This window comes from Puma concolor, chromosome A1 (assembly GCF_028749965.1).
Source record: "Puma concolor isolate L17-30 chromosome A1, mPumCon1.1.hap2, whole genome shotgun sequence".
Taxonomy (NCBI): Eukaryota; Metazoa; Chordata; class Mammalia; order Carnivora; family Felidae; genus Puma; species Puma concolor.
In genome coordinates, this window is record NC_141667.1 from 82,293,395 (window position 1) to 82,316,590 (window position 23,196).

The following is a 23,196-nucleotide window of genomic DNA, read 5'->3' on the forward strand; positions in this document are numbered from 1 at the left end:
TATACTGTTAAGGGGCGCCTGGGTAGCTACATCGGTTGAATGTGTGACTTCAGCTCATGTCATGATCTCACGGTTCATGGGTTCAAGCCCCGCATTGGGCTCTGTGCTGACAGCTCAGAGACTTGAGCCTGCTTCAGATTCTGTCTCCCTCTCTGTCTGCCCCTTCTCCGCTGTGCTCTGTCTTTCTCCCTCTCAAAAATAAATAAACATTAAAGAAAAAAATAAATTAAAATAACTAAATATACTGTTAAGCCCTGTGAGTTACTTGCATTACGACCACACCCTATGGAATTTGAAGTTCTATTAATACGTAGTAAACCAAGATTATAAAGGAAGAGGGAAGAAGGAAATTAATAATAAGTGAGGCAAACCATAGTGAGGGCAGACAAAATAGCATGAGGTAGCATCTAGCATTAAGCCATAAATCAGAATTACGTAGCAGCAAGCAGATTCTTACCTTTGCAATATTTGAAACCAAACTTTGAAATGCATTTGAAACGAGAGCGAGATAAAACCACGTCCTTATTTTATTTATTTATTTATTTATTTATTTATTTATTTATTTATACTTTTTTGGTGTTTTCAGCCTAATGCCTGGAAGATGGTACTGAGAATTTCTTGATGATTGCAGTCTAACAACTGTAGGGCCATGATTTCCAAGAATAAAAATATGGACACTGTTAGTAAAGTCTGTTAACTCCTTTCATTTCTCATTTCAAGACTGTGCCTCCATAAGGGATTCTGAGTAGACTAGGCTGAAACAGCCACACACACACCCCAACACACACACACATTTTTGAAGGGTTCCTTAGCTATGAAATCATAAGAAAGAATTCAGGAACTAATGTCTTGCATGTGTTCAAAATGCTTGGGATAGTCTCTTAGGTTCATCTCTCTGATAATGCCCACATGAGTTTATAAAGTTATACACAGTAACATGATGAAGAGAGAGGTAAAGTGATTGGTGTGATGTCAAAAATCAGGTCCAAAGATATCTAGATCTGTAACTGAAAAAGATTCTGTCTATTCAGGTTGCCAGTCTCATAACAGAGCAGGACAGCCGTGAATTTTGCAGTATCTTTCATCTGAAAAGATGGATGCCAAAGAGGGAATTAACATTCCACTGCATGGAAGCAGTACTATAAGCATACTACACACTGATGCGGTTCCCTGCATGACAGGAGATTTGCCTGATGTCCCCAGATTCCTCCAAGCATGGATAGAGTCACAGGAATGAAGACCTCTTGTCTCCCAGCTTGTGTGTTCCAGGCTTTGTGACATCTTCTTCCCAGTGTGACAATGAACACATATGGTGTCCAAATTATTTGTCCCTTTCTCTAACATACTAAGAAAATCTAAGGAATCGATTGCCATTGTAAGATAATAAATATGATTTTACCTGTCATCAATCATTATTACATAGAAATATAGAAGATCATAGTTGGCTGTTACGATGAAATGAGACTTTCTTCTTCTTCTCTTGGTTGAAAATAGGGGAGGGGAAATCAGGCTAAAGGAGTGTGGCAAATTAAAGGAATGGCATGTTAAAGTGCGTGTGTGTGTGTGTGTGTGTGTGTGTATGATTAATTTCTGCTTTCATACTGGAATAGACTCTTGGAAACCCCATAGTAAGTTTTACTTACAGCTCAGTTTCATTTTCAGGTTTTCATGGTCTCAGGGCTAACGTCCTCTATATAAATTGAAACCCCAATGTTTTCCAAATATCTTTTCAAATACTTTTAACTTTCTAAAGATGAAGTGTAAATCTATAACTACTGCAAAACATCTCTGAGCCTAGTGTCTCGCATATATTTAGTGTATGATTAACACTTCCTGATATTTATGTTCCAATTTATTCCCCAAATATACTTTCTGATAATTCATTTTGTGGATAGGGTCTTGCACACCTTGATTAACAGATGAGAGATCTAAGTTTGCAGACGTTAATGACAGAACCAGGACTAGAACTTGAAATCCTCAACTCCAAATCCAGGGCTCTGAGGTGCACCGTGTATTTTCTCCCCAAACACTATTATTGAAATTGATCAAATATTTGTGAATCATAATTAGTTATCTGGAAAAGCACATTTTGGACAAATGGCAGTAATAGTAAAGGTCTTACTATAAAATTTGCTTTACGTGAGAAACTGCAGAATGTTTTAATCTTTTGCATTTGGTATGTTCCTTCCTGGGAAGCCACCTCTAGAGGGCAGTGCACTCTTCATAACAGATTCTCTGGAGTTTAAAGAACTCCCAGGAGTGAAAACCTAAAATGTTTGACATACTTATTAAGAGCTTTAAATCAAACAGGACACACAAATATCTTAGGTCCTGTACCCTTTTTGCCTGTGTAGGAGAGAAAGACATTGAAATAGGTATGTAGCTTTGGCCTTTTCTCTTCTTTCCTCCTTTCCCAAATCAAAGGCTCTAATATTTAAAATAAAATGAACTTGAAACTTCCCTTATAAGACCAACCTAACACTCTGAAGTAAAACATTTAATTTTAAAAGCAGAAGTAAAATAAAAAGGGAGAATGAGATGAGTGCACAGAACTACCGTCAGCTGAGTATTGCTGGAATCCAAACATTAGGAGCCAAGGCCTAGGAAGTAGGCAAGAATAGCCATGCATGCCTGGAAAGGAAGTTGCACTTCCTCATGTGGAATCCAGGAAGCCATGGAATGGCTTAGCAGAGAGGGACAGGCTCAGATTTGTGATTTATATGGGTCATTTGAGTAGCTCTGCTAAGAGCAGAATGGAGGGGAGCAAAGTTAGAAACCAGGATAACAGTTAGGAGGCTGTTTATTAATTCCACGCAAGAGAAATTACATTTGACGTGGGATGGCAATGGTGGGAGTGGCCTGGAGAGATGGGTTTGAGAAACCCAGAGGAGAAGAAACTATGAGGCTGTAATGCTCAGTTGGGTGAAATGGGCAAGGAAGAAAGAAAAATCCCAGCTAACATTTTATGACCCTGGTCACTGGGTAAAGACAGGTGGAACAACAAATAAAAATTGAGGTTAGAGGCAAGTGCTACTTAGATTTTGTGAAATCAAATTTGAAATATCTAAAGAGAACCCAAGTGAACAAGCCTGACAGGTAATGGAATTGGTAAGTCTGAAGTTTGGGGAAGAAATCTGAGTTGGGGATTAAATTAGAAAGTTATTAGCATACAGGTGGTAGTTGAACCCCTGAGAGTAGATAAATTCACCCAATAAGAATGTCAATAGGGAGACTCTTCTCACTATTGTGAGCTGAAAGTGACACTGAAAGTGAGCTGAAAACAGACGCCTGGAAACGTGAGTATGTAAGTGGTGGGTAGAGAGAGGAGCCTATGGAGGAAAAGAAACAGAAACAAGAGAAACTGGGAAAATATATTACTTTGGGGGACAGTGCTGCACATAACCAACATTGTCAAATGCTCCCTAAATGTATAGAAATACAAAGAAAAACATGGCCACTGAATTTTGTAATTACAAGAATAGTGGTGGCCTTAGGAGAAGATGCCAGGTTTCAGGAGGTGCAGAGTGAATGCATGGCTCATAAAGTGGTCACATTGAGTTCAAATTACTCTTAAGAAATTTGGATAAGAGGAAAGAAAATGTGTGACATTTTCCAGGGGACATGAGGCCAAAGGTAGATTTATTTTCCAGTGAATGGAAGCCGAATAAGCTTGTATTCTGAAGGGAACACACTTGTGCAAGAGAAAAGGATGAAGTTTCAAGAGGGAGGTTGACTGTGGAGCCTGATTTGGGCAAGTATTAAGTGGTGGGCTCAGAACAAAAAGGGGGACCGCATCTTCTCAAACTGGAGAAAGGTAATGAGGGGTATGGAGAAGGCAAGAAATTAAAGGAGCTCATGCTCAGTTGCCTCATTAGCAGGACAATTTATTGAGAATTTTTTTTTCTTACTCTTATTACTGTAGTAGTCTCCAATGAAAGAACAAGTCAGGCTTTGTGTTGTGTTTTCCTGGTCTTGCCTGGAAGGGCTAGAATGACTTTTGTGCTTCTTGGGCAGAAAGTGAGTTTCTGGGATACCAGGATGGCAAGCTTCCTTCACAGGCTTTCCTTTGAAGTTGCTATTTAACTGAGATTCTACAAATGGTCATTAAACTTCCACATGACTAGGTTCATACCTAAGGAAGTGGAGGTAGACGTGGTATTGAGGTTGAAGAGGGTGGGTGACAAGACCCTAGGGGTGACTTTTTTGGAATAGGAAAAGGGGCTAGTGGTAGCAAGTTGTGCAAGTGACTGAAGGCCAGGCCCTTCCCTGAAGCATCACAGGATCTCTGAAGAGGTGGCATATGGTTGTAAGGGGTCCTGAGCTCCCCAGTTGTGAGACTTGGGCCACCATTGTTGAATTGGGCCAGAGGTGGAGCAGGGTGGGTGGCCTTGGGGATTAGAGACTCTAGCCATAGAATGGAGTCTGGCCCAGATAATAAACAACTAAGCGGTGACCATGATAGGCTGCAGAAGGAATGTCTGTCCTCAAATTTTGCTGAGCAATCCTTCTGGGATGCCTGATAGCCCCTAGAGAGAAGGGGTTCCAATAATGACTGCTGCTGAGCACTGCCACTCTTGAGAGAGATTTTTGAACTTAATTTTTTTTTAGAAAGTGCATATGACATTTCTTGCACTTGAATATCATGGAGAACGTTTATTCTAAAATCCCTCTGTTTTCTTGATAAAGCAGAAAGTTTGCAAATAGTAGGGAGAATATGTATGGAATGAATGTTGAATTGATAGTTTGAGACATATAAAATCCCTTTTTAAATGCAGAGTCTTTAGACTCAAGAAATCAAAGAATGTTAACATCTGAAGAGACCTGCTGAACTCTCTAATCTCGACTTTGTGTCTCTCTTCCACACATATATTTATAGATGACAAAGCTCAGAGAAGCTAAAGGTTGTATCTCAGACCAGGCAGCATAGCAGAACTTCAGCCTGTTTTCTCTCATTCTGTCTGCCCTTTCCAGCACCCATCTGGAGTGACACCCCCTTACCCACCGCTATTGCACCACAGACTCTGTCCTGACTTCAAGTCTTACCACAGAAGGTAAGACCAGCTTGGGCAGTCTAGCTTCCTTCTCACAGCTGACCTCTGGCAGCAGGACAAAGGCTTTGGACCTGGTTCCAGGCCTTACCTGATGGCTGGGAGGCTGCCCTTGCCAGAACCAGGCAGATGCAGGTCTTAGCTGTGCAATGCACAGGGAGGAAGGAGGGAACTGCAGACTCAGAGAGCAGAAAAGGCCCTGCGCCTGCCATTCCTTTCCCCCAGTTCACTTACATGAAGGGAACTCAGGTGAACCTAGGGAATCTAAATCAGTAAGAAACGCCTGATCATTCTGGTTTTTGTTTTTCCAAGCTCCTTTTCCAAACATACAGCTTCTCATCTGACTGCAGAAAACAGAAAATGCCTCTCTGTATTAAGATCCCCACCGAGAACACCCTGTACAGGTCACTGTAACGCGGACACACACTGAGTTCAGGAAGTGCTGACAGAGGCAAAGGAACCCTGCGCTCCTGCCTCCTGTTAACTGGCCACTCACTACTTCATGCTGAGGCAGGGGTGGGGAAGCAGCACTCTGTACTTAACTGATGGGACATTAATGGAATCAAGGAATGCAAGGAGAGAAGCTATAAAAAGACTAGGGCTTCCCTTATAAAATTGGCAGCCCAAGCACCAGGTCCTTCAGGAGAGGAAGGGCAAACAACATGGACCAAAGTAGAAATCCACACCGTGAGCGTGAGTGCCGGTGACCAAAAGGAAACCACGTGGCAGAAGCTGACGGCACAGATGGGGTCCAAGTCAGGAGACCAAGTTAGGTGGGGAAGGAGAAGACAGCCTGGGTGCAGCCAGCCAATGCCCACATCAGTTTGCTGTGTGAGCCAGTTAATTTTGTCAATTATCCTTCCCCTGATTTGCACCTAGAAATAAAACCACTCCATTGCTTTGAATTCCTAGAGTTCCTATCCTTAGGCCATCCCCAAGTCAGGACCTATAAGCCAGAATTTAGTCTCAAAGATCTCTAAGACCAGGGCTTGAAGAAGGAAGGTAAAAATATTCTGCATGCAAAATGACTTTAAGGCCACATGATAAATTCTTATTTTAATAGTTATATGCTTATTTTTACAGTCACATACTAATTATAATAAGCAATACTAATTTTCCCCTTGTGATAAAAAATTTTACTCAAGTTAAAAAAAAAAGTTTGAGTCAATTTAGAGAAAATTATCCTGACAAAAATAATGAAGGTGTTATAAAACAGCCTGAAATCTGGGAAATGCTACCAGGGGAGCTTCCCAAACAATGAGCAGTGTCAGCTGCGGTCAGCTGTGTCTCACTGTAAGCCTTGAGAAAGAACGCACAGTTTGACGCATCATGTTATAATAAACAGTGTGAATCTTCCTACCCTGTGTAGACATCCTGGAGGTTTGTTTTTCTTTTGTTTTGTCTTTGGGGGGGGCTCTTTCTTGATCTCTTGTTTAAACTCCTCAGACAGGAGTATTTTGTTTTCCCATTTTACAGTTGGGGGACTCCAGGTCACTTACAGAAATGGTGGTTAGGAGAGCTATGAAGGGCTTCTGGTAAATAACAAAGGCCTCCTACAAAAAAAAAAAAAAAAAGAAAAAAAAAGAACAAAGCGTAAGGAGTAACTGTCCCACCTTCCAATGACATGATGAATGCTAAATACGAAGGCCACATTAATTTGCATAGGTGATATAAGATAGACTTTGGCCCACAAATGGTTATACGTGCATCTTTCCTCTTCATTTCTGACCAGAAATGCAAAACCAGTTAGAGGAGGATTTAATGCATAGTGATCTGTGCATTAGAAAGCATTCCAAATTGGTGACATTTCTGTCTACACACCTAACCAGGCAGAGATATTAACTGGGTCCAGTGCCAGGATAAAGTTGAAATTCAGAAAATAATGTTGTCAAAGCAACAATTTCCTTAAAGTACAGCCTTTGTTTTAGGTAGTTTCTTTCAAAAGAAAATTAATAAAAGCAAGAAGAATTAGATCTACTTCACTGCTGGTGAATATGTAGAAATAAAGAGAATAAAGCTGCGATAGGGCATGAGCTGATCCAACTGAAAAATAAAAACATGAGTGATTTGGTATTTTGTCTAAAGGAATTGAATTTTTCTCAATAAACTGACCAAGTTTATTAATGCTTTTGGTATAATCTCTGCCTGCCTTTCCTGGCTGCTTGCTTTTGAAGTGGGGATCCCACAAAACTCCCCTCTGTCAGCTTCTTCTACCTCCTTCTCCAGTCTGTTTATGGGGTTCTGCATGTAAGAAAGGGAATGACAATGAAGCAAATAATCTGACAAGGAAAGAGAAGAGAACTGGAAGTGGAGATACTAGAACTGAGTGTTAGTCTCTCTCCAACTTGTGGCTGAAAGTTTTATATTCTGGGAGAAGTCACTACATCTGCCTAGTCCTCAGTTTTCCCGTGTATAAAAAAGATGGCAGGACTCCTGAGTCATGGAATATTCACCAGACTCCACAGGTTATGTAAGAACTACCTAAAACTTCTAAAATAAAATTCCCCTAAATGTGATGAATATGTAACTTCACTTTTCTGGATAGAGAACCCATTATTTTCATCTGATTTGCAAGTGTCAATAACCGCAGCCTTAGATGACTTTTAAGGTCACTTCCTGATCTCATATTTTATTATTGCCACAGGCAGAGAATCACAGGAAGCAATAAACGGGCATGGATCAGAGTGACAGAAAACAGGCACGGAAGTTATTGCTGTCCTTATTCCTCCACCAATGCTAAGCATCTATCGGTTTTTTACCTATCCCCAAAGTCACTCCAGGATCCACACACCCATAAATAATGGGCTACTTCCCCGGAATAAGGGAATCCTGTGTGCAGAATACAAGGTGTACTACATTTGTTGTTATTATATAATAAAAGGATTTTTGGACATTCACAAACTAGATTTCCAAGATTCGTGCCACATATTATTTCAATTAGCTTTGTCTGAAAGGAAAATCCTTCATGACTCTATCAAGTGAAGCTACGGAATGAGTGAAGCCATATGTTGATTGTTAGAGGCTTCTTAAAAGCGAATGGTTTTGATTGCCTTCTAAAAGTACAGAGGCCAATAAACTGAAAGGGAACTGGGGAGGACAGGGGTGAGAAGTAGCAACAATAAAATGATGAGCTATTGAAAAGATATGGCAATTAAAAATCCAAAATTGGCACATTCGTCCATAAAGTAAAGCCCCCTGGAGACACCACCACATTCACTCTGTATTTACTAAGCTGAGAAAGGCAAGCCGACACTAACCCTCTCTGCTTCCTTGTTGGCACAGTAATAAGGAAAAGACAGAGGAAGATCTTCTCTTCTATCAACATCTGAAAGCCCAGATAATGCTTACCAGACATGGGAAGAAAAGAGGTCTTAGTTTCAACCATATAATACTACTATGGTCAAATATTGGCAATGTCATATGGTGCAACCTAGTATACAGAATGCCTGCTGAGCCAGGACATTCTAGCTATTTTGGCATTAGCAAGGTGTTCCTGACTCATCTTTCTTTGACAGAAATGATTAAGACTCTAGCGAAAAAGACAAGAGATGGGTAAATTACTGTGAAATCAAGTTGGCCCATTCTTAATGATTATTAAAGTTCTTTAAAAAGAAAGAAATGTTAAAATTTCAAGATCTCTCTGAAAGTAACTCAGGAAACAGAGTTATGCTTTTTACAGAATTCAGTTATTAACAAATCTCTGTCCAGAGCCTATTTTCCACAAAGCACAGGTTGCTGGCTAATGGGATCTTTGCAGTGTTTCTTGGGATTGATCTTAAAGGAATAGAGAAATTCTTCAATAAATAGGGAATAGCCATTACCTTAGAAATTATTTGTGAACAAAGAAAGGCTTCTGGATCATTGGCATCATCTGTGAAATTGTTAGATTTTTTTCTTTTTTTTTTAGTCTGGATATACCATAACTAATATCCAATTGCTGGCTATATAGGTTATTTCTAATCCATTTACATGATCAACTTTTCTATAATTAATAATATTCAAAACTAAAAATAGTAGGAGTTGGCATAAGATTATTCTATGTAAAGGAAGTTTGACAGCTATTAGAGTTTAAAAGTTAGTTTACAATTTCTTATAAGTTTAGGAATGGATGAAAGAAGCATTTGGCCAGGCTGCTCAGCCTCTCCCAAGCAAGGAGTTTCTTGGTTCCTCCCTAATAAGTCTTATCCATGTGGTGAGACTAGGGAAGGTCTTCATCTCCTACCAATCCAAGGGAAAATCAATTACCTTTATAAACTTTGTATTTAAATTATTTTGTAACTCAAAGTTCCTAGGTTTCCCTTAGAGAATTTATCAATTAAAAAGATCATTTTCCAAATAGAAAAATTTCAAGTATTGGGTAGCTTCCGCTGCCCCAGTTTTCTAGAAATATAACTAACATAGAACACTGTATTAGTCCAAAGTATATGACATAATAATTTGATATGTGTATATACTACAAAACAACTATGTAGTTAAGTTCAGTTAATATCCATCACTTCATGTACCTTCAGTATTTTTTTTCTTGTCATAAGAACTTCTCAGATTTACTCTCTTAGCAACTTTCAAGCACACAATGCAATATTCTTAACTATGATCAGCACGTTATACATTACATCCCCAGGACTTATTTATCTTATAACTAGAAGTTTGTACCTTTTGACCTTCTTCCCCCATTCTTCCCCCATGCCCTGCTGCCTCTGGCAACAACCAATCTTTTCTGTCTATAAGTTTGGTGTTTTTGGATTCCACATATAAATGAGATCATATAGTATTTGTCTTTTCCTGACTTATTTAACTTAGACTAATGCCCTCAAGATCCATCTATGTTTTTGCAAATGGCAGGATTTCCTTTTTTAATGGCTGAATACTATACCATGAAATATAAATAAATATAAGAAATATAACATTTATATATAATATATTATGTTTATATTTAATATTAATATAATATTTATATATAATATATTATATATAAACACAATTTGTCCATTTATATCTGTGGATGGACATTTAGGTTGTTTCCACGTCTTAGCGATTGTCAACAATGCTGCAACAAACATAGGGATAACATGTCTTTTTGAGACAGTGATTTCATTTGGAAAATACCCAGAAGTATTGGGGTTGCTGGATCTTATAGTAGTTCTATTTTTAATTCTTTGAGGAAACTCCATTTTGTTTTCCATAATGGTTGTACCAATGTATATTCCTGGCAGCAGTGTACAAGAGTTCCCTTTTCTCCACATCCTTGTCAGTAGTTGTTGTCTCTTGTCTTTTTGATGATAGTCATTCTGACAAGTGTAAGGTGATATCTGATTTCGGGTTTGATTTGTATTTTCTTGATAATTAGTGATGTTGAGCACTTTATCCTAACACCTAGTGGTCACTTACTACTAGGTAAGTGTTTTCTTTGAAAGAATTTCTATTCAGTTCTCCTGCCTAGTTTTTAATTACATGGGTTTTTTTTGTTTGTTTGTTTTTTTGTTTTTGTTTTTTGGGGTTTTTTTTTTTTTTTTTTTTTGCTATTGAGTTGTATGAGTTCTTTATGTATTAGGGATATGAGCTCCTTATCACATACATGATTTACAAATATTTTCTCACATTCTGTGGGTTGCATTTTCATTCCATTGATAGTTTTCCTTTACTGTGCAGAAGCTTTTTAGTTTGATGTAGTTGAAATTGTTAAACCTTGACAGTAACCACTGCAGCTATTGTTGGGAGCAGAAAATTTCAGGGGCATGAAGACTAGACCTCAACTTACAGTGTTAGCATTTCTGGTTACTGGGCCTCTTAAAGAAGGGCAACAGCACAATAAAGATAGGCTCTGGCTTTGTTATTTTTAACTGCAGCTCCCCAGGGTAACTAGGCAGTGGAGCCTATGTTCTAGAGGGGCCACCAGTAAAATTTACAACCTCTGTCAGCAGACGCAGGGTTCTTGTTGGTCGACATTCCAAGGAAGGCCCATCTGTTTGTTCAGGTTTTTCCTGAGGGAGCCAGAAGGGGATTGATTCCGTTTCATAATAAGTTGAAGTCACCTAATAAGAGAAAGCTTTGTGGTTGAGTCAAAATATTAAAAGAGATAATATGCTGACATTCATACAATTTTAAAATTCACAGCTTTCACCAATTTAATCATACACATGTTGTCACATTGTTTCTGAACATTTCTCCTATTAGTGCAATAGTGAGGTCAGTTGTACCCCCACAGGTGTGAGTCCAAGGAGAATTCATACTCTCCACTGGACCCTCAGTTATTATCAGTGAATCCATGGGTATTATTAATAATAATGTTAATAATACAGCACCTGGGTGTCTCAGTCGGTTAAGTGCCAGACTTTGACTCAGTTCATGATCTCACAGTTTGTGGGTTCGAGCCCACATCAGGCTCTGTGTGGACAGCTCAGGGCCTGGAGCCTGCTTCGGGTTCTGTGTCTCCCTCTCTCTCTGCCCCTCCCCTGCTTGCCTCTGTCTCTCTCTCTCTCAAAAATAAATAATCATTAAAAAATTAAAAAAAATATTATTAATAATGTAAAGTAAATAGTAATAATAATAAATTTGGATAACAATTACAAGTCTAGGTAAAATTCTGTACCAATAAGATATTGTTCTTACCATTTGGGTTGGAGAAAAAGAACTCATGAAGCTATTTTTAAAAGTTACCAAATAAAATACAGATAAGCTTTTAGCAACAATTCCTAAAATGTATAATATGATCAATAATTAGTATTGGGGAAAGAGAAAAAGGATCTCAAATGGGATCGGGGGGAACGAGGAAACATTAAGGAGGCAGAGTTTTAACTGATGGCTTCTTGTTTGGTTTCATCTTACCACAGTGAGAGAGAAAAGGTAAAGGGTACCAAGAGGAGAGCCAGGAGAAGCAAAAAAGAAGGAGCAGAAAATGGCATGTTTGAGAGTTAGTGTGTATAGAACAATTTGGCTAGAAATAGAGAACCAAATTATTTCTGGGTATAGGTAAAAGCTAACTCTAGTCTTAAGTTAGAGGGTTTGGAATGCTGTTGGAGGTAATATAACTTTTTCTCCAGTAGTGGGTTAGTGATAAACATTGGTAAAATGTTAACTTGCTTCCATTAAGATAATTGGCCTGGAATCTACCTTGGTTTCTGATGCTCTGAATAGAGAAGTACACAAATGTCCAGAAGAGAAATCTAGTAGCAAATAAAGACTCCATTTTTTAAAGTAGGTATTTCACATCCAAAAAAAAGGAAATAATAGCGAAATTCACTCATGTTTCCAACCTGCAAAGGCAAATCAAAAGATGACTCCATTCAGCACATTAAAAGGCTCATCTAGGCTTTCTGGGCTATTCCCTGTGGTCTGAGAGGTTGGTTAAGTGGCCTGACAGAGATGACAGATGCTTTGAGTTTTTAACAATTTTCAGAAAAGCAGTTAGAAATAGAAATTGGTATCACATGAATAAATCTTTAATAGTCAATAAAAAGGCCAAGGGAAGCTCAGCAGCACAAGAACGAAAGACAGGAAAAGACCAGATAAAAGTTGGGCAATTTTAACTAAAGCCACTCATTTCCTCACTTCTGAAACAGTTGAGTTGCTCATAGACTTCCGGGCTGATTAGTGTCATCTGGTGAAGGAAGCAGGATGGCAGGAAAGCAGAATGATCGTCTTCATAATAACTTAGGTCTGTATAGCACTTTATAAACTGTATACTTTCAAGTATGTGATGTGATTTAAAATGCTCAAGAATTGGTAGGGTCAACAGGATGGGTCTTATCCTCATCATAAAGATATAGAAGCTCTCCGTACCTATGTAAGCAACCATCCTTAGCTATTCCTGGAGTAAGTTGTTAAATCAGTCTTCCAACTTGTAGTTCAGTGGGCTTTTGACCACAAAATTGTTTCCTCTCCCTTAGAGGCACAAAGCAGTTAAAGGGATCCATATAAAGAAAACTTTCTCTTTTATTTTGTTTGTCCCTAAATGTCTTATAAACTTCATAACTGTTTCTAGAAATACTTTTCCTGCCTGAACCCACTAAGTTTAGGCCAGAATGTGGCAATCACTGTACCATTCTCAAAGAAAAAGAATTAATGCCCTAAGGCATACTTTGTATAATGAATTGACATCTCTCCTAGGCAAAGCATGGCACTAGTTAGTACCCATCCTTGGGACAATTGAGAAAACAGTTACTGAAATAGTTGCCTATGTTCTCAGGTTTGGATTAAGAACCCTGGTAGTACACTTATCTTTGAAAAAAGAAGCCCCTTGATGACAGGAAAGCAGTTATACACTTCCTTCCCCACTTATACACTACAGAGGCTTATATAATAAAAGGACTGATAACGATAACAGCTGTCATTTACTGAGAATTTACTAGATGCCAAGGACTATGATTAAGTGTTTTGTAAATGTTACCTGATTTAATCTTCATAATAACTTTGGAAGGCAAGTGTTACCATTATTGCCATTTACAGATGACAACTTTGAGGCTCAGAAAAATCAGTGAACCTCGCCCAAAGTCACACATGGAATAAGGGGTAAAATCAAAATTTAAACTGAGGTCAGTTTCACTCCAAAACTGTTGCTTTACCCATTATACTAAGCTGCGTTGGATGACACACTATTGTTACAACAGGATGAATGCTTCTCTTCTACCTCATTCTCAGCTGTTTCAGAGAAAGAGCAGGCTCATAGGCAGGCTGACAAAAACACTGGTTGGGCATCAAATTGGCCCTAGACTTTTGGATCAAACTGAACGTAAGTATAAAATCATGAATTATATAAGAACGTAACTTGAAGGAATTTCAACAGATCATAGATTCCTTCATTCATCTGAATAATATTCACTGGGAATCTACTGTGTGCTAGATAATGAGCCAGATGCTGGAAAAAGAAAAAAATTATTTTTTTCTCTCTTTCTTTCTATCTTTCTTTCTTTCATCTTTCTATTTTAAATGTGATGAGCACTGGGTATTATATGTAAGTGATGAATCACTAACTTCTACTCCAGAAACTATTACTACACCATATGTTAACTAACTTGGATTTAAATAGAAAGATGAAAGAAAGAAAGAAAGAAGAAAGAAAGAAAGAAAGAAAGAAAGAAAGAGATGAAGGGAGAGAGGAAGGAGGGAGGGAAGAAAGGAAGGAAGGAAAGAAGGAAGATTATTGCAATAGATTGAGAAAGAAAGGATGAGGAGCTGAGCTGAAGCAGCAGCACTAGAAGAAATGGGTTGAAGAGACATAATAAAAAAAGCCAGTCAACAGAAGTGAACTTTACTATCAGAGGAAGCATCTTGGCAGGTGATAGGGAGAGAGGAAGAGTCAGGAGGATCACATCCAGGTTGTTGGGATGGGTGGGACGAGTGACTGGGCAAGGCAGTGAAAAGATGCATTCAGTCAGGAGTAGTTTGAGATAGTGGTATCTGTAGAACCCCAGTCAATGTTCTGCAGGCTTTAGATAACACGGAGAGACCCAGTTATGTAACTCATCAAATTGGAAAATTGTACCCCCAGCAAAAACAAAATCTGCCCATTGGTGGCATCCAGGTGGTCATTTTTCTCATCATGAAAAACACTGGCATTTTGAATTTATATTACTCTTTTTAAAAGATGGGAGCTGACTTGCTGCCAACCACAAATAAACTGTATAGGAATTATCTCTTTAACATATATATGTTTTTCATAGAGATTCTAGTCTTCAGCTCTAATTTTCTACTGATCAACCATTTCTAATGCAAATATACAAAGGATCATATGAAACAATGGCCAACTTATATGTGAGAACCTGTTTACTCTTGGGGACCTGGGTGGCTCAGTTGATCAAGCCTTTCACTCTTGTTTTAGCCTCATGACATGATCTCACAGGTTTGAGTAGTCAAGCCCCGCAACAGCCTTCACCTGCTTGGCATTCTCTGTCTCCCTCTCTCCTGTCTCTGCCCTCCCACACTCACACTGTCTCGTCTCTCTCAAAAACAAACAAACAAACAAACAAAGAACCTGTTTACTCTTGTCACTTCATAAAAGTTAAGTGGAATCTGGTCAAAAAGATGGGGTTAACAGTAGCATACCTTGTTGTGAAGGAAAAAAGAGTCCTTAAATAGCACACATTAAGAAACGATCTTTGTATATAAAAACTTGACAAAAAAGTTGTTTTTAAATGTTTAATTGGTCATCAGGCCCTTAGGGTGCAGTGTTACAGTAAAAAATGAAGAACTAAAAAATACATTCATCTTTACTCACCGTAATTACTTTGAATTGCAAATAAAAGATTACCACAAGGATAATATGAGGGAGGAAATTCCTTCTATGTTAAAGATTAAAGAGTGAAGGTAGGGTAGAAATGAACTGATAAGTATCATGTGTGTCTGAGTAAGCAAGAAAGGTGAGCCACAGAGAATCCTTAAAGAACATTGTAATTATGATTAGGATAAAGGCCCATTCAACTAGGCAGTCACATCTGGCTTCTAGTGATAACAGTCTGCATAATGGAAATAATAAGTTAAGGTAGTGAGATTGTTGAAGTCTCTTGTGAATATTAGACTTATTTCCTCAGTGAGTCAGACTTAGAATGTCAGAGAGATCAATTTTTGTGAATACAATTAATAAGGTAATTAAAAATAGAGACAGCTCAAGAGGATATTGCCTGATAATTAATAACCAGCTGGAAAGGATGAGGATCCTGGGAAACAGTGAATTAAATAAAGATCAGCATAAAGAACTTCTATCAATAAGATATGGGCTATTCTTTAGGCAACCAAAGGTTAGTATTTGAAGGCCATCTGCTAACAAAACATAAACAGGGATTCTTGGAACTGTATGTCCTATAATCTTATGTCTTAGAGAGCCCAGAGGAAGGGTACTATAAATAGGTGGGAAAATAGAAAGGGGGATAACAACGTGCGTAGAAAAGAGCACCTCGTCTGGAGTGAGGGTCCTCTCTCACCTCTGCTAGAGATGAGCTGTAGAAACTGGAATGAAGCACTTCACTTCAGAGCCTCAATTTCTTCATGGTCAAATTGGATGGTTCAACTCTATGACCTTTACGGTTCCTTGCAACTCTAAAATGTGAACTATAAACACAGTTCCTTAACAACGACAACCAAAAAAAGCTAAAAAAATAAGTACTCGAGCCAGAAAAAAGAGTGGTAATTGTTGGCTGTTGGTGTTGAACAGGTACCAACAGGCAATGAAGGCCTGGACTGTAAAGAAAAAAATTAAAAAGAAAAATATAAAAGGAATCATCTCATTTTCTCCAGTCATGCATCTGAAAAACAAAAATGAAAAATGAAGTGTGGTACTGTGGTTTATTTCTCTTTGTGGCTCCTGATACTTGTAACCAGATCACTTACCGTAATAAGCTACAACTATTAACAAAATGTCCCTTGTTATAAGAAACAACATAAAGCATTGACCTCAGAGTTCAATCCCTTAGTGACAATGTACTCTGGGAGCCAAAGGTTAAAAATTATAGGAACTTGTCCCACTAGAAAGTGTCTTTGCTAACCCAACACTCTGTGATTGGGTGAACACTTCTTTGAAGATAGGCATCAGATATCTTCTACATGCATAGGCAAGCAAGGAAACAAACAGGTACCTGTCCAGACCTCAGTTTACCTCCCACTTCTCCAAAATGCTCCAAATCCTGAAAATCCATGGAAATTTCTAGAAGTTCTGTTGCTCAACATGGACTGAAGGGTCAGTGGAGGATCAGGGAAAGGCAGATGAACTATAAAAGTCAATTTCCCTCAGACCAGGAAGCAAGCCTATTGGGGGTGGGGGTGGGGGTGGGGGTGGGTGTCGAGCAGGGAGGGGATTAAAGCCCTGACACAAAATGCTATATGAGAAGAGTAGCAGAAGTAAACTGACGGTCTCTTTCTCCTTGTAAATCCATTGTTAGCAGTTGAAGGGAGTCAAGTCTGGAGCCTGACATCATCTATCTAGTAGCGGAGCTGGGGGAAGCTATACATTCTGCCAAATTTGGTAACTTTTGGTAGTTTGAGGCAACATGAGGGTTTTTAAAACTAGCATGTAAAGGTATCAGAGGCAGCAGCATGGAAACAAGTTACTGAGACAAACAAATAATGAAGTCAAACTGTAGAGATTACTTCAAAGTCCGTGCCTACTGCAAACCAAAAGCATGACTCCACCCCCTTGCTCTTCCTGGGCCAAAGGCTGTTGTGTATTTGGGTAGATAAGAAGATCTGAAATGTCTCAGTGCTGAACTCTACCCAAGCGTCTCTGATGGTATGTTTGCTCTTTCCCAAAAGTACCCAGGCACCAGTAGAATTGGGTGAGAATGAATATCAAGGCCAGTTTTCAAAGGGAAAAGGAGACACTTGGCAATAGGCAGCTAGTTAGGCATGTGTAAGCAGAGAATGGCTCTCTTTGGGGCTGAGGGGGGTGAAGGGCAAGCTGTGAGGTAGGAGGGAAAGCTTCTTGTTGGTATCTCTGAAAATGACCACAGAAGCTTTGGGCACCTTCCGGCAAGACTGCCTCCTCTCCCTTGACTCACTGCACAGCCAACCAGCCTTTATACCACCCTCAGGGCCAACCAGGGACCTCCAAAAATGCCACTGAAGAATCATAATTCCCAGCCTTGAGGTCCCACTTGCATCCTTCTGTCCCAAGCAGGGCACTGGGGCACACTTTGAGAGGTGATATAAATTCTAAGAGTAGAATTAAATTAGTTAATACATATGGAAAGCACTTAGGAAATGGCCTAGCACAAAGTAAGTGCTATAGAGTTAGCCATCAATACCATCATTTCCCTGACAGGGAAACCAAACACAGAGAACCCAGACAGTCCAACTACTGAGTACAGGTTCATAACCCTCACTCTTACTCAACAAGGAAGCCAAGAAACCAAGTGTTGAGTGATATGTCAACCGTCCATCATGCAAGGGGAAGACTGATTTCAAATTTAGGGCTCTTGACTCCAGATCTGGTATCTTTCCACCTTACCCTGTGGCCCTGGGTTATCATAGCATGTATGAGAGAACAAGCGACCAAAGTGAAGAGGTGTCTGCAACACAGCAATTGATCCTGTCTTTGAACAGAACCGTGAATGTCTGTCTCTATGAGATTATGGCCCTCTGGATCCAAGAGATGTAGGAGGAAGAATAGAGTCAATCAGTCCAGAAGCACTGTTTCTAAAAATTCACTGAGCTATTACCATTAAGTTATGTCTGACTGGTGTGTTCTGACACATTAGCAAAGAAGTACTAGTTCCCCACAGGGAGTTCTTTGCATTTAGCCGTATATACCAACTTGTGCTTGAAGTCAAAATAATTGCCCACTCTTGCTCTGGAAAGTTTCAAACACACAGTGACTTGCTACGTGTCCAGAAATTGATCACTTCATCATCAAACGAACCAGCCAGGGGAGCAATTGCTCCAACAGGAAGGTTAACAGGCGAGAAAATGAATAGTCTCATGGTTACAAATGTATTCTGCTGCCATGACTAAAAATTGCCGTGATTTTTTTAAAGTTCATATGCCTAGATATTTTACTGCTGAAAATGTCAAGCCACTGAGCTATTGTTATAATAACTGACCGCTCCACGATAGCATTTCATGACTGTTTTTTCTGTTGTCAAGTAGTCAGCATTATAGATTCTGAATAAATTTGAGCTACTGCTGATCTGCTTTCCAGCACACAGCATTATTGGCTCTGAAGGAAGCATTAATGTTGCAGACTGTGAATGTATATTATGAATAATACCAGGGTACAAATATTACCAAACCTTTATATGTGCTCTTTGTTTCCTAATAAAACTCATGTAAGGTCCTCCAAGGGGCCTGTCTCAGCTAACCTCAGAATTCACTCAGCTTATTAAGTTAATACAGTAACTTGCCAAGTCAGGGCTTCTCTGATTGTTGCTGCATGCAGTAGGATGTGATGGTTTTTAGAAGTGGCTTATTTAAAAGCTTTGCCCTTCCTCGGAAGAAGAGTTCATGTAATATGACTAAGTTATTATAATCATCATCCATATTCATTAAATAAAATTATTTTTCAAGTATATTACAGAATAAATATGCTAGACTTTAATTCTAAAACAGGACAACACCTTTCTAATGCGGGTATGCCTCACTTTAAATAAACCAATGGTTTTCTGATCAGTTGACTGCATGTGAAAGGCTTTCTTGACAATGTCCAAGCTGGGTGAGTCCCTTGTTGGGTATCTGTTCTCTTACTAGCATCTGTTACTCAGGGGCTTTGTTGACTCATATATAGTCCCTCCTTAGGTACCAAGATAACTAGATAATCTTTTGAGACCACCCAGGTTTGGACAATTTTCATCCAACAATATCTAAAAAGAGATGTTATGAGTAACATTTCAGAAAATAAATGACCTTATTTGAGAAGAACCAAAGTAAAACTGGAGACAGAATTACTGGATAATGAAGTTAGATAAGTATCACTTACAGCATATGTAACCCAGGTGTGGCCTTATTTAATCTTTCCTCACAGAGAAATTAGTAAAGTCTTTGGCCCTGAGTGGCTTAGGTTGGAGTGTCAGCCCCTTTCTTGCATCATCCACCTTTGGGATTCCCAATGACACCCTCTATGGGGCTTTTAAGATTCTCTCTGCATTCTCTCAGCTTCTCCCTCTACTTACAGAAGGTTTTTTTGTTTTGTTTTGTTTTTTGTTTTTTGTTTTTATAGCAAATGCTGTTGAATTTCTTACTGCACTCTGCACTGTGGCTTTATCTCATACTGATAGTGTTGGTCTCCAATGGTGTGTTCTCTGCATCTAGTCCCAAATTTGCATATTTCCTCATTGTTAACCCGCCTCCTAGGTTAGGTCTCAGCTATATCTCACAATTCTTTTCAGCTGCACTGCAGAGCATCTCCTGGCTTCTGATACGTTTGGGAAAAGAGATGGGCAGAGAAGATGTCACTCTGAGCTCCTAGCTATGCTTCAGCTGAGGCAGTTCGGCTTTGAGCTCTATTACTTGTAGTGTTCTGTTGAGATTTCATTCCAAACAAGATCTCCTTGCAAACAAACAAACAAATGGAGAAGTTTGAATACTCCATGATTGAAAGCCTCCCTTTCTTCACAAAGTCACCACAGGGTCAGGGAACTCACTGTTTCTATTCATTGTTCTGTTTATCTATTGATGTGTTATAAAACCATTGGAAACTTGGCAGCTTAAAAAGGAAACCATTTTATTGTACCTCCAGATGTTATGGGTCAGAAATTCAGGCTGGGCTTAGCTGGGTGTTTCTTTTGTTCCCTGTGGTATTGAAGGAGTTCACTTGGTGATATCCAACTCTCAGGTGGGTCCAGGGCAGGGGCAAGGGGTCCAAAACAGTTTCACTGTCATGTGGCTTGATGGGGATGGCAGAAAGGGTGGGCTTACCTGGATCTGTCAACACAAGTTCCCACACAAGGCCTCTCTAGCATGACAGTGTCAGGAAAACTAGAACTCTTGGATGGAAGCTTATGGTTCCCTAAAAGAGTGTTCTAAGTGATGGGAAGTAGAAATGGAGACTATCAGGGCCTTGGCTCAGAAATTGGTACAGTGGTACATCTACTATTATTTTATTGGTTAAAGCAGTTACATGGATTCCCACATTCAAAGGAAAAAGATAGATCTCTCATAAGAAGATTAGTATATATATGAAGCCTTCTTTAAGATAGATACAGACCTCTACATGACCCAAATGGCCACAGCACCAGGGACTTTACTTTTCTCCTTTGTTTCTGTCTCGGTTCTCTTCTTGGTCTTGTACTCTACACTGGCCAAGAGGATCATCCACCCGAATTGACCCATACTTGCCAGTCTGGGGGAATAATAGCTTCACAGTGTCCATTATATATTTCTGAACTGACTTCCAAGAACACTGACTATTCCTATCAGTCATTCCAGTATACAAGATGAAGAGGTTTTTCTTTGACTAGGTTTGCCCTATAAGATACAGGACATCTAGTTAAATTTGAATTTTAGATAAACAAAAAACTTTTTTTTAAGTATAAGTATTTCCCAAATATTGCATGGGATATAGTCATACTAAAATATTGTTTGTTTAGTCTCATAGCCTTAATTATTTTGCTGACATGGCTAAAGCAATAACATATATATATATATACATATATATATACACATATATATGTGTATATATATGTATATATATATGTATATATATATATATATCAAAGTGCAATAATGGAGACAAAAATCACAGAATTTTTTTAATTCTTTGACTTTTCTTTCCCATTGCAAGAGGTTTATAATTCACTGAGTGGATGAGGGTGAGAGGAATATAGTTCTATCTGAGGTCAATCAAAGTTTACACCCACCACTTAGCCAAACTATATGTGAATGTCTTTTATTAAACAAAACTTTCTGTTTAGCAGTTGCTTCAATCATCCCCTTTCTAAGCTGAAGAAAATCTCTACATTTAAATATAGCTATATGAAATGCCCAGTCAGTCAAAATTATTTATTGTGTACAATGTGTTAACATAATTAACATGTGGTTCTTGCCTGGTAAGAGTTCAGAATCCAGGGGAGATACATATATCTAAATAGATAATCACATGCCAATGTGATTGATTTTCTAACAAAACAAAAGCAGAGTTCAGTGGGTGTGACTAATAGGACTCAGGGAGTTTGGGATCTTAAAGGAGGTAACAGTTGATCTGATCTTGAAAGACAAGTAAGAAATTCCCAGGCAGAGAAGGAGAGCAAAGAGATTCCCAGCAGGGATTAAAAAAAAAAAAAAAAAAAAAAAAAGTAATGAAGTCATGAAGGAGCTGCTATACTTGTGAAGCAGAGAAGGTTCCGGTCTAGTTGAAACTAGAAAGGAAGGACCAGAGTCCCACTCACTAGGTCTCACTCACACTACTACTACATAGGAAAGATTAGGGATGGCCTCAGTCCACGTCAAAACTCAGTAACAGCAAGACAAAGGGTAATAAGAGCAAGTGATCACAGGGCCCAACAAATAATCAAAGGTAAAAGGAAAGATGCCTAACTTCTGTAAGGATAAAAGTAAATTGCTGCTATAGCTCTAGAAACTTTTATTCCCATCTTGCTGCAGCAAAAGCCAATTTTCCATGTGAGGCTGGTTTGGAGGGTTGCATAAAATAATTGACTACCTTTCAGTTTTGGAGATGATGAGCAGAAACATTCCCCAGGTAGGGATTACCCTGCCACACTGTATGAGGAAAAAAAAAGAGCAAAAGCTTTTAATGATTTCATTACACATCCTGTGTGAGCAAGATTTCAATCTGGCTAGAAAGCAAAGATTCTGTGCCTGCTAAAGCCATGTATACTTGAGTATTGCATAGTCATAATATATGATTAGCAACAGCCTAGTGGTGCAACATCGGTAGGAGAACATCGTGAAGAGCCAATGTCCAAGTCTAACAAAACGACAGAAAGTGTCAATTATTTGATGTGTCTTTCATAACTGATCTTAATAAACGTAACTATTAAAACTTGAAAGACACAATGAGAGACCACTACACATCTACTAGAATGACTCAAATTAATATATATATATATATATATATATATATATATATATATATATATCAAAGTGCAATAATGGAGAAAAAAATCACAGAATTCTTTTAATTCTTTGGCTTTTCTTTCCCATTGCAAGAGGTTTATAATCTCATATAATCTCACTGAGTGGATGAGGGTGAGAGCAATTTAGTTCTATCTGAGATCAATCAAAGCTTACAACCACCACTTAGTCAAACTATATCTGAATGGCTTTTACCATATATGACAATATCAAATGCTGATGAGGAAACAAAGAGGCTAGAACACTTCTATTTTGCTGGTGAGAATTCTACTTTGGAAACAAGTTTGACAGTTTCTGGTAGATGTAAACTTACATGTAGGTTACCCTTAGAGACATGAAAAGCTATGTTCACACAAAGACCTGCATATGAATATTTACAACAACTTAATTCATAAATACTAAAAGCCAAAAACAAAACCAAATTTTCACCAACTAGTCAATAGATAAATTATGTTAGAGCCACATGGTAATAAAAAAGAAAAAACTACAGATACATGCACCAACATGGACGAATCTCAAGAGCGTTATGCTAAGAGAAAAAGGTTTGACTCAAGAGACTACATACTGAATGATTTAATTAGTATGCTATTATAAAAAAGGAAAAAAATTACAATAACAGAAATCGGATTGGTTATTG

The 23,196-nt window shown here is 38.6% G+C and overlaps 1 long non-coding RNA gene across 3 annotated transcripts in view; it reads right to left on the minus strand.

Annotated features, from left to right (window-relative positions):
- Positions 1-10,563: 10,563 nt before the first annotated feature.
- The window catches only part of LOC147584262 (uncharacterized), a 175,108-nt gene continuing 162,475 nt past the window's right edge, over positions 10,564-23,196 (minus strand). For 2 of the 3 annotated variants that reach the window (XR_015247146.1, XR_015247112.1), the window contains one exon: positions 15,175-16,285. This is a non-coding gene — a long non-coding RNA (uncharacterized LOC147584262). Of the gene's footprint in view, positions 11,081-12,158; positions 12,302-15,174; positions 16,286-23,196 lie in introns of those variants that run through there. The other variant, XR_015247185.1, reaches the window with a different exon arrangement.